The sequence below is a fragment of the Octopus sinensis genome, linkage group LG2 (genome assembly GCF_006345805.1).
Source record: "Octopus sinensis linkage group LG2, ASM634580v1, whole genome shotgun sequence".
NCBI classification, from domain to species: Eukaryota; Metazoa; Mollusca; class Cephalopoda; order Octopoda; family Octopodidae; genus Octopus; species Octopus sinensis.
Genome location: NC_042998.1, coordinates 28209634 through 28224934, shown reverse-complemented (window position 1 = coordinate 28224934; position 15301 = coordinate 28209634).

The window sequence follows — 15301 nt, the reverse complement described above, 5'->3', positions numbered from 1 at the left end:
ATCTGATTTTATAAATTGAACCTAGATGCAACCCTGAAAAGTTGCTGAGTTCACAGCTGAAATACATTTAACCAAATGCCTGTTCAGTCAACGTAGTCTCAATAAAACCCAAACTGTAAAGATAGATTCACTTTGCTGAAATTTATATCTTCAACGTGGTCTCTTCCCTCGTGTTCTGGGTTTGCCATTTCTAGCAGAATATATTTCATAATATGTGAACATTATCTGTAGTTCCAATATCAGAAGTGAACTTGTAATAAATCTAAATTTCCTAACATCACTTCCCTTCTAACTTATTTTTGTGCGTAAGGTTAACAATCCCATTTATCATGCTTTCTTCTTTCGTCATATATTCTGTAAATGCGACCACATACATGCGACGATGGGCTTCACATAGAAGACTACATTACATCTGGTCTTTTTAATTTTCTAATATATTCCTTCAGTTAAACTTCCTTCTTCTTCCACTTTCTTCTTCTTGTCTTCTTCTTCTTCTTCTTCTTCTTCTCCTTCTTCTCTTCCTCTTTCTTCTTCATGTTATTATCATCATCATCATCATTATTATTATCATTATTATTATTATTATTATTATTATTATTATCATTATTATTAATATTATCACCATTATTAATATTATTATTACTATCATTTTTATTATTTCTGTTGTTATTATTATTATTATATGTAGTAGTAGTAGTAGTAGCAGCAGTAGTAGTAGTAGTAGTAGTAGTAGTAGTAGTAGTAGTAGCAGCAGCAGCAGCAGTAGTAGTAGTAGTAGTAGTAGTAGCAGCAGCAGCAGCAGCAGCAGCAGCAGCAGTAGTAGTAGTAGTAGTATAGTAGTAGTAGTAGTAGCAGTAGCAGCAGTAGTAGTGGCGGCGGCGGCAGCAAGATCATCGTTGATACTGAGAGATGTGGATGGATCGACACAAATTTACAGCATCAAGATCAAACGCCTTGCGGCTTTTGTTTTGTCACTTTACTTCATGTGTTTAGACGCCATCGAGGTCGACTTTACCATTCATCTTTACAGAATCGATAAAAGGAAAAAAGCAGACAAGTACCGCGATGGCTACGTGGAATAATGTCTCCCACATCTGACAGGGAATACTATAATGTAGGGTTCTCTTCATCTCCTTGAAAGCAAAGAAAATGAAATACTTATAGAAAATATTGCATAGAATTTGAGAAATACCAGGTGCGGCAGAAATACGTTCCACATTTGGAAGGGCGACAAAAGGAAAAAGAAACAATATTTATGAAAAATTGATCCTACTGTTGTTTAAACAAAGGGTAACAGAGTTTGTTCATTAGCTAAATGAAGATAACATTGGCACTTGCATAAGTTCATTAGCAACACATAGGTGAAAGTTTAAAATGTGGGCGGTATTTCTGCCGCACCCTGTATTTCACCAATTATAGGTGTTTATACGCCGGTGAAATTAAGAAATCAACTCGTAACATAACCAAAATCTCGAATCCATTGCTGTACACACGCGCACGCGTGCGGGCACACACATACACATACACACACGCACGCGCACACACACACACATACACACATACACATTCGCATATCTATGTATGTATGTATTTATGTATGTTTGAAGATAATCAACCCAAATTTTCATGATTTCGAGCCACTCACCCAAACACAGACACACAAACATATACACACATACATACACACAAATATATATATATATATATATATATATATATATATATATATATATATATATACGACGGGCTTCTTTCAGTTTCTGTCTACCAAATCCACTCACAAGGCTTTGGTTGACCCGAGGCTTTAGTAGAATACACTTACCCAAAGTGCCACGCAATGGGACTGAACCCGGAACCATGTGGTTCGTATGCAAACTACTTACCACATAGTCACACCTATGCCTATATAGTTTATATTTTTTGTCCTGTGTCACCAAATTAGACTTTTTTTCACATCAGTCCATTTTCCCTCAATGTTTGCCCCGACAGTTGCCCTGTTACATACAGTTCTATGAGACTCGGTTATGTGCTGTGCTTTACTTTTGGTAAAGTCTTCTCTATTCTATTGCGAGTGTTCTACATAATATATGCATTCTGTTTAGTAGTGTCATTTCCTGTGTGGTGCACATATATAAAATCTTTTGCTTTTACATATGTATTTCTGTGCGTGTTGTTCGATCATTATAGACAATAATTCTGGTTTCACGCTCCATATTGTGTTATCGCCTTCATACATCTGCATATATTGATATTTTTTTCCGTTTCTGTGAGAGATATATCAAAGCTTTTTGGGAATGATGCTTCAATTAGAAGGCATTTCCATTCTTAGTTGTCCATGACAACAATATCTGGTCGATGAACCTTAACGTCTATCCTGCCCAAACCCTTTCTCTGTCTCCCTTCTCACACGCACACACACACACACACACATACACACACACTCTCTCTCTCTCTCTCTCTCTCAACCTCTTCTCTCTTCTTTCTGAGTTATTGCTATAATCATGAATATTGTCGCACTTTGTTGTTCTTTGCGCCCTTCCTGGCATATGTTTATAAGGCACCGCTTTTGTTAGTGTTTCATGATACTGGCATAATGTCTACAGTATGAAAGCCTCAAAGACACATAATTCCTATAGATGTATTCTTTCTTGGATAAAACTAGCAGCAGAGACAATACGGTTAATTCTTCCAAAATACGAGATATTTTGAACTTAACGCATTCTGCTTCACTAAATGCTTCTACGGTTAATGCTGGAATTTTTGGATCATTCGCCGAAGTCCAGAACACTACAGATCCAGTTTTTATTGCATGCATTGACATTTGTGGGCAATAAAGAAAGGGTTTTTATTGTTGTTGTTTTGTTAAATATGTACATTTGTGTTATTGCTATTATTATTGTACTTATTATTGCTTTGCTGTGCAACGTCTTTCTTAGTTATGCAAATATATTTAAATTATTCCTATGTGTCTTATAGAATGAAAGATTTTCTTCTTGGAACATTTACAAACAACAAATTTAGAAAGTCGATACATTATTTCCAGTAACTGAAACAGATGAAAGAATTGTCTTACAGACAGAATTTCATTTGAATTTCTTGTTTTCAAATAGCCACCACTTCTTCCACTCTGAAAGGATCTGGAAATGCTAATAACAACGAAGGGAGTAGTGCTGGAAAATTCCTCCAGAACGTAAACAGAGACTTCAAAAAGTCAAAAACGAATTTTTTAAAAAGTGAAAACCACTTCAAAACAAAATACAAGCAGAGAAATATGATGATGAAAGAAACAGATTGTATCTCAAGATGCAAATTAGTGTAAGAGAAATAAAAGTTAAAACAAGTGTTACGCATTCTCCACACACATACCCACACGGAGAAGGTAAAGAGAGAAATAATAATTATGAAACTATAAATAAGAGAAAAATATTAGCATGGAAGCAACGATTTTGCTAAAATGTCTGCAGTATTGAATTTTTAGTGTAGGCAAAGTACAGTCTCAGATGTATGGATAAAATATCTACAACGATTCCATTCTCTTGACTGAAAAAAATATTCTGGAGCACATAGAAACAGAACTGATCTACCATGTCTCAATCTCTGAGCCGTATCACCAAGCACCATTCGTGTACCAATAAAGGGAAACTGTAACAGATGCACGGGCAAATAGAGAAATGCAATGCCTGTGGTACTTGGCACTGAATGCTCAACATTAAAAAGGTGGCACCAAGACGAGCAGAGGTCATACGTGAATCAGTTGTTTATAAATTTGTGCTCTAATCCATGATCAAACGGTGAGTCATAGGAAAGGATACAAGCCTTGTATCATCTTTTCTGTACCTTCTTTGCCCAACGCACACGCCTTTTCTAAAACACCGTTCAGCCGTTTTATCATTTAGCCTGTAATCTATTCGGACGTTTGCAGGTAATAAAGAAAATGTTACTGTTGTTGTCTTCTTCCCCTTCTTCTTCTTCTTCTCCTTCTTCTTCCCCTCCTCCTCCTCCTCCTTCTTCTTCCCCTCCTCCTCCTCCTTCTTCTTCTTCCCCTCCTCCTCCTTCTTCTTCTTCCCCTCCTCCTCCTCCTTCTTCTTCCCCTCCTCCTTCTTCTTCTTCTTCTTCTTCTTCTTCTTCTTCTTCTTCTTCTTCTTCTTCTTCCAATCAGGACCCAGGCTATTAGCCACAAAGAATAATCTCTAATTCGAGCCTACTCTAAGCTACTAAGAATGCGTGTGGCAACTTGAAGATCCACCCATCACACGCGATAGACTGGCGGATGCACGGGCGTGAAAGCTATGTTGTTATCCTCATTCCGTAAACGGTGGCTTTTAACAGGTGGAGAGTTGAACCATCCTGGGGTACAGAGGATTCGCAATCTAGACTAGGGTCAGAAAGTTTACCACACGATAGTGGGTTACACCATGGTTCCTCTGCTTTGTGGCAGAAACAGGAAGAAAGAGTGAGAGCAAGTTGTGGTGAAAGGGTACAGCGGGGTTCAACACTCACCCACCCCGCCGGAGCCTCGTGGAGCTTAGGTGCTTTTGCTCAATAAACTCTCACAATGCCCGGTCTGGGAATCGAAACCGCGTTCTCACGACCGCAAGTCCGCTGCCCTAACCACTGGGCCATTGCGCCTCTGCTGCTGCTGCTGCTGCAGCTGTTGTTGTTGTTGTTGTTGTCGTCGTCGTCGTCAAGGCAGCGAGCTGGCTGGATCGTTACCGCGCCGGAAAACATTCTTAGTAGCATTTCTTCCTAATTTACGATTCCGAGATCAAATACCACGGGGATCGACCGAGCCTTTCACCTTTCTGGAACCAATAAAATAAACACAGGTGAACACTGGGATCGATGTTATCGACTTGAACCTTCCTTCAAAATTACTGGCCTCCTGCCACTATTTGAAACCGTTATTTTCATTATAATTTCCAGTTATTCCGTAATAGTTGCAGCGTTGCAGTTTGGGGGTATTGTTTTATTTTTACTGTTCTTCCATTTATTATTACCTTTCTTCTTTCTTGAATACTGAATGATTCCCCTGCAGCAATAGCTGCACCAAGCTTGTATTCCTCACCTGTATGCAGCATTAATTTTCTCAGACGCTTCGATAACAGCTAATTAGCGCTGTAAATTTGTGTGAGTGTGCCATGGTCATTAACGGTCATTATTGTGTTAGTTTTCGTCTTGCTCGTAGTCTCGTTTCAAAGTTGAGTTATGGTATTCGTAATGCGTGGCATACACATGGCAACCGGAGTCAGAGGAAACTCGTGGTGTTCTGTGTCGGCAAACATTTAGTGAAACGGAAAAAAAAAAAAGATTTGTGATTTACTGAAGCTTGCACTTCGTTAAATCGAATAACAATTCTATGTGGTAGGACCGAGGAAAACAGTCGAAACGTGAAATGGATTACGATGTAAAGTAAGAGAGAAAAAGGCAAGTTGCTCAGCGTCTGAATAACAATATGAAGGACATTGCCGATTTGTACAGATGTTAAAATACAATGACATAGACCGAGTGATAGTCTAAATATGTGTGGGGGTGTATATGTGTGTGTGTATGTTTGTTTTGTACATCACCTGTCTTCGTCTTTTGTTTTTTTCGTAAACTCTCCTTATATATATATTATATATATACATAGAGAAGAGTTAGAAAGGGAGAGAGAGAGAGATTTGCATATATATACATATACATACATACATATATATATATTTATAGGGAGAATTCACAAAAAAAAAACAAAAGACGAAGACAGGTGATGTAGACAACAAATAGATGTATTAGTATAACGCTCGGGAAGGGAAAAAGTCTTTAACATTTCGAGCCTTCGCTCTTCCACAGAAAGGAACACAGAAAGAAACAATGAGAGAAAATAAAGAATGTGTAGTGGCTAGCGATCTATTATATATATATATATATATATATATAGTTAATCCAAACAAGAAAACACAGAAAAAAAAACACAGCAACGCGAGGACGTGGAACAATTAAAGTATTATTTGACGCTCAGGAAAGCAGGGAAACAGCAGCGATGATAAGGGACATGGACCGCTAGAGGGAACTCGTCCGTGGATCTCAGGAATTCTACCCGTCCTTGACAAATAGAGAGCACATGTCTCATCTTTATACATTATAATCATTCAAATCCACCGCGCAAGCGCAGTTATAGTCGGCAGCAAATAAGAAATTCATGTGCTGATTTTCTTCAAAATTACTAGGATAGTATTTAGAAAATTTATATAGGGTATAGAAATTAGAGATTTTTCTACCAGTGGCTAGCATGCATAAAATAGTCAATAGACAACATATTTTTCATATATATATATTTAACTTCAAGTGTATACATATATACATGTGTGCGTGTTTGTGTGTGCTTTAATAAACACCAGTCTACTTCTTTACAGCGCTACAAATACTATACTTGTTTTATAACTCTTTGCATGAAGCGTTTATTCTCGTCTCAGCTTTTAATATTAAAGTAAATTAGCTTTCACTGGAAGAAGTGGTCTTTGTAACGAATGATAATAATAATAACGATGATAATAATAATAATAATAATGATAATAATAATAATGATAATAATAATAATAATAATAATAATAATAATAATAATAATAATAATAATAATAATAATAATAATAAACACCATACCTAAATTGGTTGTGTTGCTTAGATCGCCTGAAACTGCTGTTAACATCCAGACATATTCTATCATGTTGACGACAGGTGCTAATTAAGCGCCAGCTATATCGGCAGACGAAATGGTCGTTTGCACCGATGGATGGCACTACCATATCACCTGATTTAACCTTTTGATGCCGATCAATATTATATTGTATCAGTTCGACTGATTTTCGTGGTGGCATTCGGTGCGGAATTGCTTGCCGCCGATGATCTGTAGAACAGTGAAATGACCGGTGCAGACGATCAATTATCTATAGTCGGTGCTTAATTAGCAAGTGTCGTCAACGTAAGACTGTAGTTCTGGACTTTGGAGTCTTAACAGCAGTTTAAGGCGATCTAAACAGCACGTCCAGTTTAGGAAGGACGTGTTAATTATTAGGTGTTAAACCAGGTTTACAATTAATATCGTTTCATGTTTCTTATTAAAGCACCTCAGTAAACTGAGCTCGTAATTTGTTTTAATGAAGGATTAGATTATGGCTTAAATAGCGAGAACACTTGTATTATGTGGTGGATTATGCTCTAATTTATTTATTTATGAATTTTTTTCTCTTTTCATATTTGTTTTTCAACCATTTCTCAATCCATGTGAACTTAGTTTCTGCAGCTTGTGCTGTCTCTCATTCATAGCTTATAACATCGTACGATATATATATATATATATATATATATATATACGCGAGAAAGAAGCAACAAGAATGGATAGGTTTTTAGTACGATCGTTTCATACAAGGACAGGTTTTATTAAAAGTTGCAAAGATTACAGCATATAAACGAGTCCCGTACTCATCAGCTAAAATACATGTGAGTTCTCTAGACATCCTAGTGTTTGAGGCTATACTCATGAAGTAATGTAGATAATTAATTAACATAAACAGATTTCTAAAGTTCATTAAAGTTCTTTAAAGATGATGTACAGTCTTATCACAGAATTTTAAAAAATGAGTATAGCCTCAAACACTAGGATGTCTAGAGAACTCACATGTATTTTAGCTGATGAGTACGGGACTCGTTTATATGCTGTAATCTTTGCAACTTTTAATAAAACCTGTCCTTGTATGAAACGATCGTACTAAAAACCTATCCATTCTTGTTGCTTCTTTCTCGCTTGTAATCACCCCACATTACTGTATTGTTAAATCAGTATGGTTTTTTTTGGTGCATCTAAGTTAGGTACCATATTCAAGTAAATTCATTTAAATTAACTTGAATCTTTATTGCTCTTTGTATATATATATATATATATATATATATATATATATATATATATATATATATATGTATGTATGTATGTATATATATATATATATATTATATATATATATATATAAGATGTGTATCCCTGAGTTCTTTTGGCTGATTTTATTTGAGTCAGATTTTGAAGGTAGAGACATGACTTCTAACTGAAGCCTTTCTCTTCTTGTACCATTTTCACTCATGGTAGTATTGCTGAAGTTTTCTTTTTGAATCTCGTGATTTTTTACACCAAGATTGTATGTTACCAACGACGATGGAATCAGAATTCCGAAAGTTACTCAGTAACTAAGTAAATTTTCTCTTTCTCCTCCAGAAATTAGTCAATTCTGTGTATTTAGAAGTTTATTCATCGATAGCATTTTAAATCGAACCAGAATATTATTATTCCAATGATTTTCCGAAATAAGAATAAAGTGTTTTTTACATTTTTTATCGCTCAAACATAATATTATTCACCGACTTATATTTACAATTTTCATCACGTATTTGATCTTATCAGAAATTGTTCGATTTTCTATTTTCTATTTTATTTATATATTTTTGGAAAATATCTAGAATAATTCCATGCAATTAAAATTAAGATAAGACTTGCTATAAAATTGAAAATAGATTATCATTAATTATATTATGAATGCGCGAGGATATTAGTCAAAATAATTATCCCTTAAGAGGTATTCAGCGAATATAGTTATCATTTTGGTGGTGGCTTAAAAGATGAACAATATTTTCCCACGTTTGTCGTTCAGATGAGAAGCGATGGTTTCAGTTACTACATTAATAACAGCAGCCATAGTATATTATAGCATCACTGCAAAGTAAAAGCATGAACATCGAAGTGTTACTGCAAGAAAGAGAGATTTGTTAAACTTCTCAGTACATACAGAGTCTTTTAAATTATCGACCTGAAGATAACGCTATCTTCTGAAATAGTGACGTTAATTATCAATAACGTAAAACAACCGAACACTTGCGATTATTAATAATTGAATCAAGTATGTTTTATTATTGTTAATGGAAAACATTGTCGGTTATCTTTTCGACATAAATTGTTAATCACCGATATGTTGAATAATGTAATAACAGTCGCCAATAAAACAGTTGCCAATAAATGGTTGTAAATTTGGAGGAATTGCAAAACACGAATCTATAGAATTCTACATAGTATTATGTTTTAAACAGCGCAATAAAGTTATGGTAGGCAGTTATTTATAACAATTACTAGCAGTATAGCCCAGCGTTGCTCGGGCTTGTTTTCTTTTCGACCCTTTAGAATTGGAATTTTTGAAAAGTAAAACTTTGCATTATGTAGCTTGTTATTCTATTTAAGTGAACATTTTTCTGGTTGAAATACACAGAAAAATGGCGACACAGCAGTCGAAAAATCGTAAAAAAAAATGGGGATTTCCATAGAAAAAAAGCACCTTTTTGATGAAAATAATTCTTGGTGTTAACATGGTCCGATTTGAATTTTTTCTGCTATGGAATGAAGAACAAGCCTTCTTATATCATACTCTCAATTATGGTCAACTTGCGCCGCAGGGTCTCGGAGGAGATAGTGTTAGTTGAAGGCTACCAAACCTGCCATACAGAGACAACTTCAGCTTTATATACAGAGAGATTAAACACTACACACGCAAAAATAATAAAAAAACAATTGTGTTTTGGCGGACTTGGAGAAATGCTAATACTTTTTTATCTATAATAAACACCAAGAAATATTTTAATTATCGAGTTATCGAAACATTTTACATAATATAAAATATAGACAAAAGAAGTAATGTAACATAAAGTTGCAAACGATAAAAATGTCATAAAAGAAAATTCGACGCGTATCTATCTACGTATCACATTTAAGAGTATTCTTGTTCACCATTTTTGTTACGCTTGTAATAGTCTGTCTTAGCCATTAAGATTAATATCTTACCATTATCTCCAGTGCAGATCATCCCTTCTTTTTAATATCCTTATTTTATATCCTGTGATTTAATATTGCGATTCTCGGCAGAGCGTTGCGTCCTTGATTAAGATATTTTATTTCATTTTGTTTCTGTCTACTCAACTAGCAAAAATGAGCGGTACTTCTATTTCATGGGCCCAGCCTTGTTACGCGCTGTACCACGCCGAACCTCCCTGAGAACTACATTAACGTTACGCATACCTATTTCTTTACTACCCACAAGAGGCTAAACACAGAGGGGACAAACAAGGACACACAAACGAATTAAGTCGATTACATAGACCCCAGTGCGTAACAGGTACTTAATTTATCGACCCCGAAAGGCTGAACGGAATTTGAACTCAGAACGTAACGGCAGACGAAATACGGCTACGCATTTCGCCCGGCGTGCTAACGTTTCTGCCGGCTCGCCGCCTTGTACGGCGCATGCTTGTGAAATCATCAGCATCTTGAATGCTGATTTGATGAGAAAGTTGTTCCACTGACCGCATCAACTGGAACCGTCACCATAACTGACAGAATGCCAGTTTTGTTTGTTTTAATATTCAAAATCACTTCTTGGTGCAATACATTATAGATGTTGGACTATACCATGTTATTTTGGCTAAATTTATGGATGGGAGTATGGTAGTGATGGTATACGTACCGTTGTACTAATTGTGAAAAAAATATCGGATGTTTTTTTTTATATCAGCTTGTATTGTATTTGCTCAGTACATACGCCAGAAGATCCATGGGTGTATGCTTTATTTCACAATAGAAATTCAAAGCCCCTTGTTTTCTAAAATCACTATGACATAACTAATTCTAGTGATTGGAACACTTCTAAATTACAATACATGCATTCAAGTCGTTTGCAGATACAAAGCAGTGATAGTAGATATAAATTTGGCATTGATGACTCAAGACAAAAATATATGCTATTATATACAAACATACATCAGAAAATGATCGACATCTTCTCTAATTGAATGAAAATATGTATTGTTGATCTTTATCGGCAATAGATTTACAAGCATGATATTTCTTACTATATTGTCTGTTTCGTTTAATATTGATGTAATTCTGACATAGTATTTTAACAATCTAATGGCGAATCAGATATATTCTGCAACAGCAGTATCGCAATGTTTGTAATGTTTGGAAGCGATAATATTGATAGAACACGTATCAATATATTTCTGGGATTTCCTTTATCAACTTGGAAGATAAAACATGAACGCATAAAAGTGAAATCCAATATGTATCCGATCGATTTTTCACTCACAGCGATGAAGTTGTTAAATACTGCGTAACATTTACCTTCATATACCAGGACCCAAGGATTTATTTAACTTTTGATTTGGAAGAATAATTCCATTAGCTGTAAATATCAGCAGAACGTAAGCTTTCATATATATATATATATATATATATATATATATGTATGTATGTATGTATGTATGTATGTATGTATATAATTTAGAGAAAACCACTATTAAACGATTCAATAACGAAAGATGTTATTCACACCATATAGAAAACATATACTATAAAAGAAAACTTATTTTAAAAATCAATAAAGTACAATAAATAATAAAATCAATTCGATTCACAGTTAAATCGAAATAGAATTTTAGTTCGATTTAATTGTGAATCGAATTGATTTTATTATTAATATCTATTAGAAAATATTGCCATGAAATGTGCGTAGTCTTTTTACTAATATTTACTATTTATTGTACTTTATTGATTTTTAAAATAAGGTTTTGCTTATAGTATATGTTTTCTATATGGTGTGAATAACATCTTTCTTTATTGAATTGTTTAATAGAGGTTTTTCTCTAAATTATATACATATATTATATATTGTGAAATTTGATTTAAAATTGTAAAATTGAGTTTTCCCCTGCAACTTTTGGAATTATATTCCCTATATATATATGTATGTATATATATATATATTATATATATATATATATATATATATATATATATATATATATATATATATATATATAAATTCACTTTACCACACACCGAACTTTTCAGAAATAGCAGCCAAAAATTTGGCTATTTCTTCAACTGCAAATAAAAGTCTCCAGACAATGCATACTCAGAAAATAACTTACATAGGTATAAGGGAAAAACAATGAAAGATCACATCCATATACGATACCCGAGGACAGTCTGTTTCTGGATTTGTGGGTAAAACGCCACTTTTCCTTCATCAGCTCAGAGATTTCTTCTGATTTAGATTTGAAAATACTAAGAATCAAACATACCCGTCCGATATCTGTAACATCGGACAAACCATGCCAGACACCCAGTACTAGCGAATCCAAAAATACGAATGAGATCTATTATTCTCCCTGTCCACCCACGTGAGTCATAGAGCATTACATTTCTACAGAGGTAAAAACTGCAGTTCAAATTCTTGGAGAGAAAGCATTATATTGTCATCAAAAAAGGGGTAGAATGAATCGACCCCAGGAGTTTTTCTTTGTAAGCCTAATACTTATTCTATCCGTCTCTTTTGCCGATCTGCTAAGATACGGTGACATAAATACACCGGCATTGATTGTCAATCGATGGAGAGGAAAACAAAATCAGACACACACAAATATACATACATACATACATATATATATATATATATATATATATATATATATATATATATATATATATATATATGGCGAGTTTCTTCTAGTTTCTGCATATCAAATCGACTCAGAAGGCATAGGTCGACCCAAGACTATAGTAAAAGACACTTCCCCACATTGCTGCGCAGTCGGACGATGACGAAAGCATTAATCATTTAAGCTCATAACGACACTGAATGCAGACTGAAGGAGTTGAATCATGATCTCGCAAAGTAGTTGGCAGTGGTCAATTTATATTTATATGAAGACCTCTGCAAGAACAACCAGCGACCATATATTGTGGGTGTTCAATGTAAAACCGATTTCAGCCTTACTTTCATAGGTTTCATCGATTACCTGTACAGAATCATTTCTCACTGATCAGATCATATAACGACATTTTTGGAATTATGTCCTCAGTCTGTTTTCTGTGTTATTCTTGTGCGTTTTAGCATTTGATCCAGTGCTTAAAACATAAGAACCTTTGAAGAATATTCGCTTCATCTGAGATCTCTGATTTCATACGTGTACATTGTCACCTGCATGTTGTCGGACATCACTGAATCAACAAGGCAATATGGTCAGACAAACACACCTGAGATGCGCACAAGAGTAGAAAAAGCCTCATCTTTCTCTTCTGAGTAACAACTTCGAAAGTTATGTCTAACACATATTATCCTGAGTAGGACGGACGGGAATGCCACGCGAGTCCAATTTAAAGACTGCTGTGCTGTAATCCATACACCGGTATCTGGTGCCTGTGATGAAATCTTAGGTGTTAGAAACATTTCCGTCTCTTTAGGCATTTCTAGAGACGCAGAAGCAAACAAACTACAGACGGAAGCTCTACTCTGTCGATGAAACTTCAAGAATTAATTGCGAAATCAAAATGCACACAGCAATCTTAACAGTGGCGTAATCTGCTTCTTGTTTCAACATACTTTAAAATACGATGGATTATTCATGATAATAAATATATTATACATCTTAGGGTCAGTACAGAATATTATGAATTCAAGGCGAGCTTGTTTACTGACCTGTCCGTTTTAGCAGGAATGTTGAATTCAACATTTCTGCTAAAACGGACATATATTTATTTTAATCTTTTCTGCCCATTTTTTCAAATATTCTCATCATACTGTTGTACTTTCTTATGTCCTTAACATGTCCTTGTTACCAAAGACTGTATATATACATGTAATGTGGCAATTTGCAACAACCAATAATTAACGCAACCAAACTTCCAATAATATATTTGTTTTATTCTTTTCTGCCCATTTTTTCAAATATTCTCATCACACTGTTGTACTTCTTTATGTCCTTAACATGTCCCTGTTACCAAAGAATGTATATATATACATGTAATGTGGCAATTATGTAAAAAAACATTTTTGAATTCATAATATTCTATGTTACTTTTGACAATCTGTTTCCAAAGGGTGAAACCGGTTAAGTAAATAAACATCTTTTAAATTGCATTTTCAAACCTTCTTTCGTATATAATTCCACTCGTGCGATACCCCACAACTCAACTTTGTTGTGTATATATATATATATATATATATATATATATATATATATATATAATATATATATATATATATATATATATATATATATATATATATATATATATATATATATATATATATATATATATTAAATATATATTACTGAGGACGTTAGGTTGGTGGCATGATTTACAGCATTGGAAAAATTCATTCAAGTTCATTTCCTTAAGTTTTTACTTAAAATTCCCATAAGTTAACTTTCATCCTCTCAGGTTCAATAAATAAAATCGATAAATAAAGTCAATTCAGTATTGATGTTGATGTGATAGATTATAACGTACCCATAAATGTTATCTTGTGCTAATATATAAAATTCAATATTCAATTCGAACACTTCTCAAGTTTCAACGAAGATGTTTTGTATCCCAGTTTCAGCAACTCCATCGCAGGTTACAAAATAATTTGCAAGTTTGAAGGTCGAGGAACGTATTCGTGATTTATCATCAATAATGATATTATATTAAACTGAAATTAGTTGCTTAAATGCAATTTTGGTTCATTTGTCACGATCGATAAAATATAATGATAAATACAGGAATATTTCAAATTAAGCATTAAAAGTATTTCTAGAGTAATTATTGATAAACTTCAATTCCCTCTACACCATATTTATGAGAATAATGTATTTAAATTTCAGTGTTCGTTTGTTAATATAATTTTCCATGATGAATTTTAAATAGAAATTGCGATGCGATAATTATAGCCATGGTTTATAGATAACATTTTTTTTTATTTGTGAGTATAAAATATTAAATGAATGCTTAATTGGTCTAATTTGTTTAAATATCGTATGGAATTTCTTTTTCGGCACCCTGCAACCGAGATACTCTTAACAATATTAAGTATGAAATTACTTTCATAGTTTCATTACAGAAATAATTATGTTTCTTATTTACTGTAGATTTCTTATACTTTATACATCTAAAGGCAAACCTAAGTTTACCTGAAATGCAGTTTCTTTTTACTCATAATAACCAGCTTCCTACCTCTTAATACATTTATACGAAGTCAGTATATTTAAATATTAGAAAGAACAATTTAATCAACCAATTGTCTTTCTTTTAAAAATTTTATTGTGTTATATACTACAAAGGAAAGTGTTCATAACGTTTAAATGCTGACTGTTCTTGAGCTGAGAAAAATCGGTTTGAGTAGAAGCTTCAGTCTTCTATATAACGAGTTCAAACACAGCTAATATTTTGCTCATTACGAGATCGATT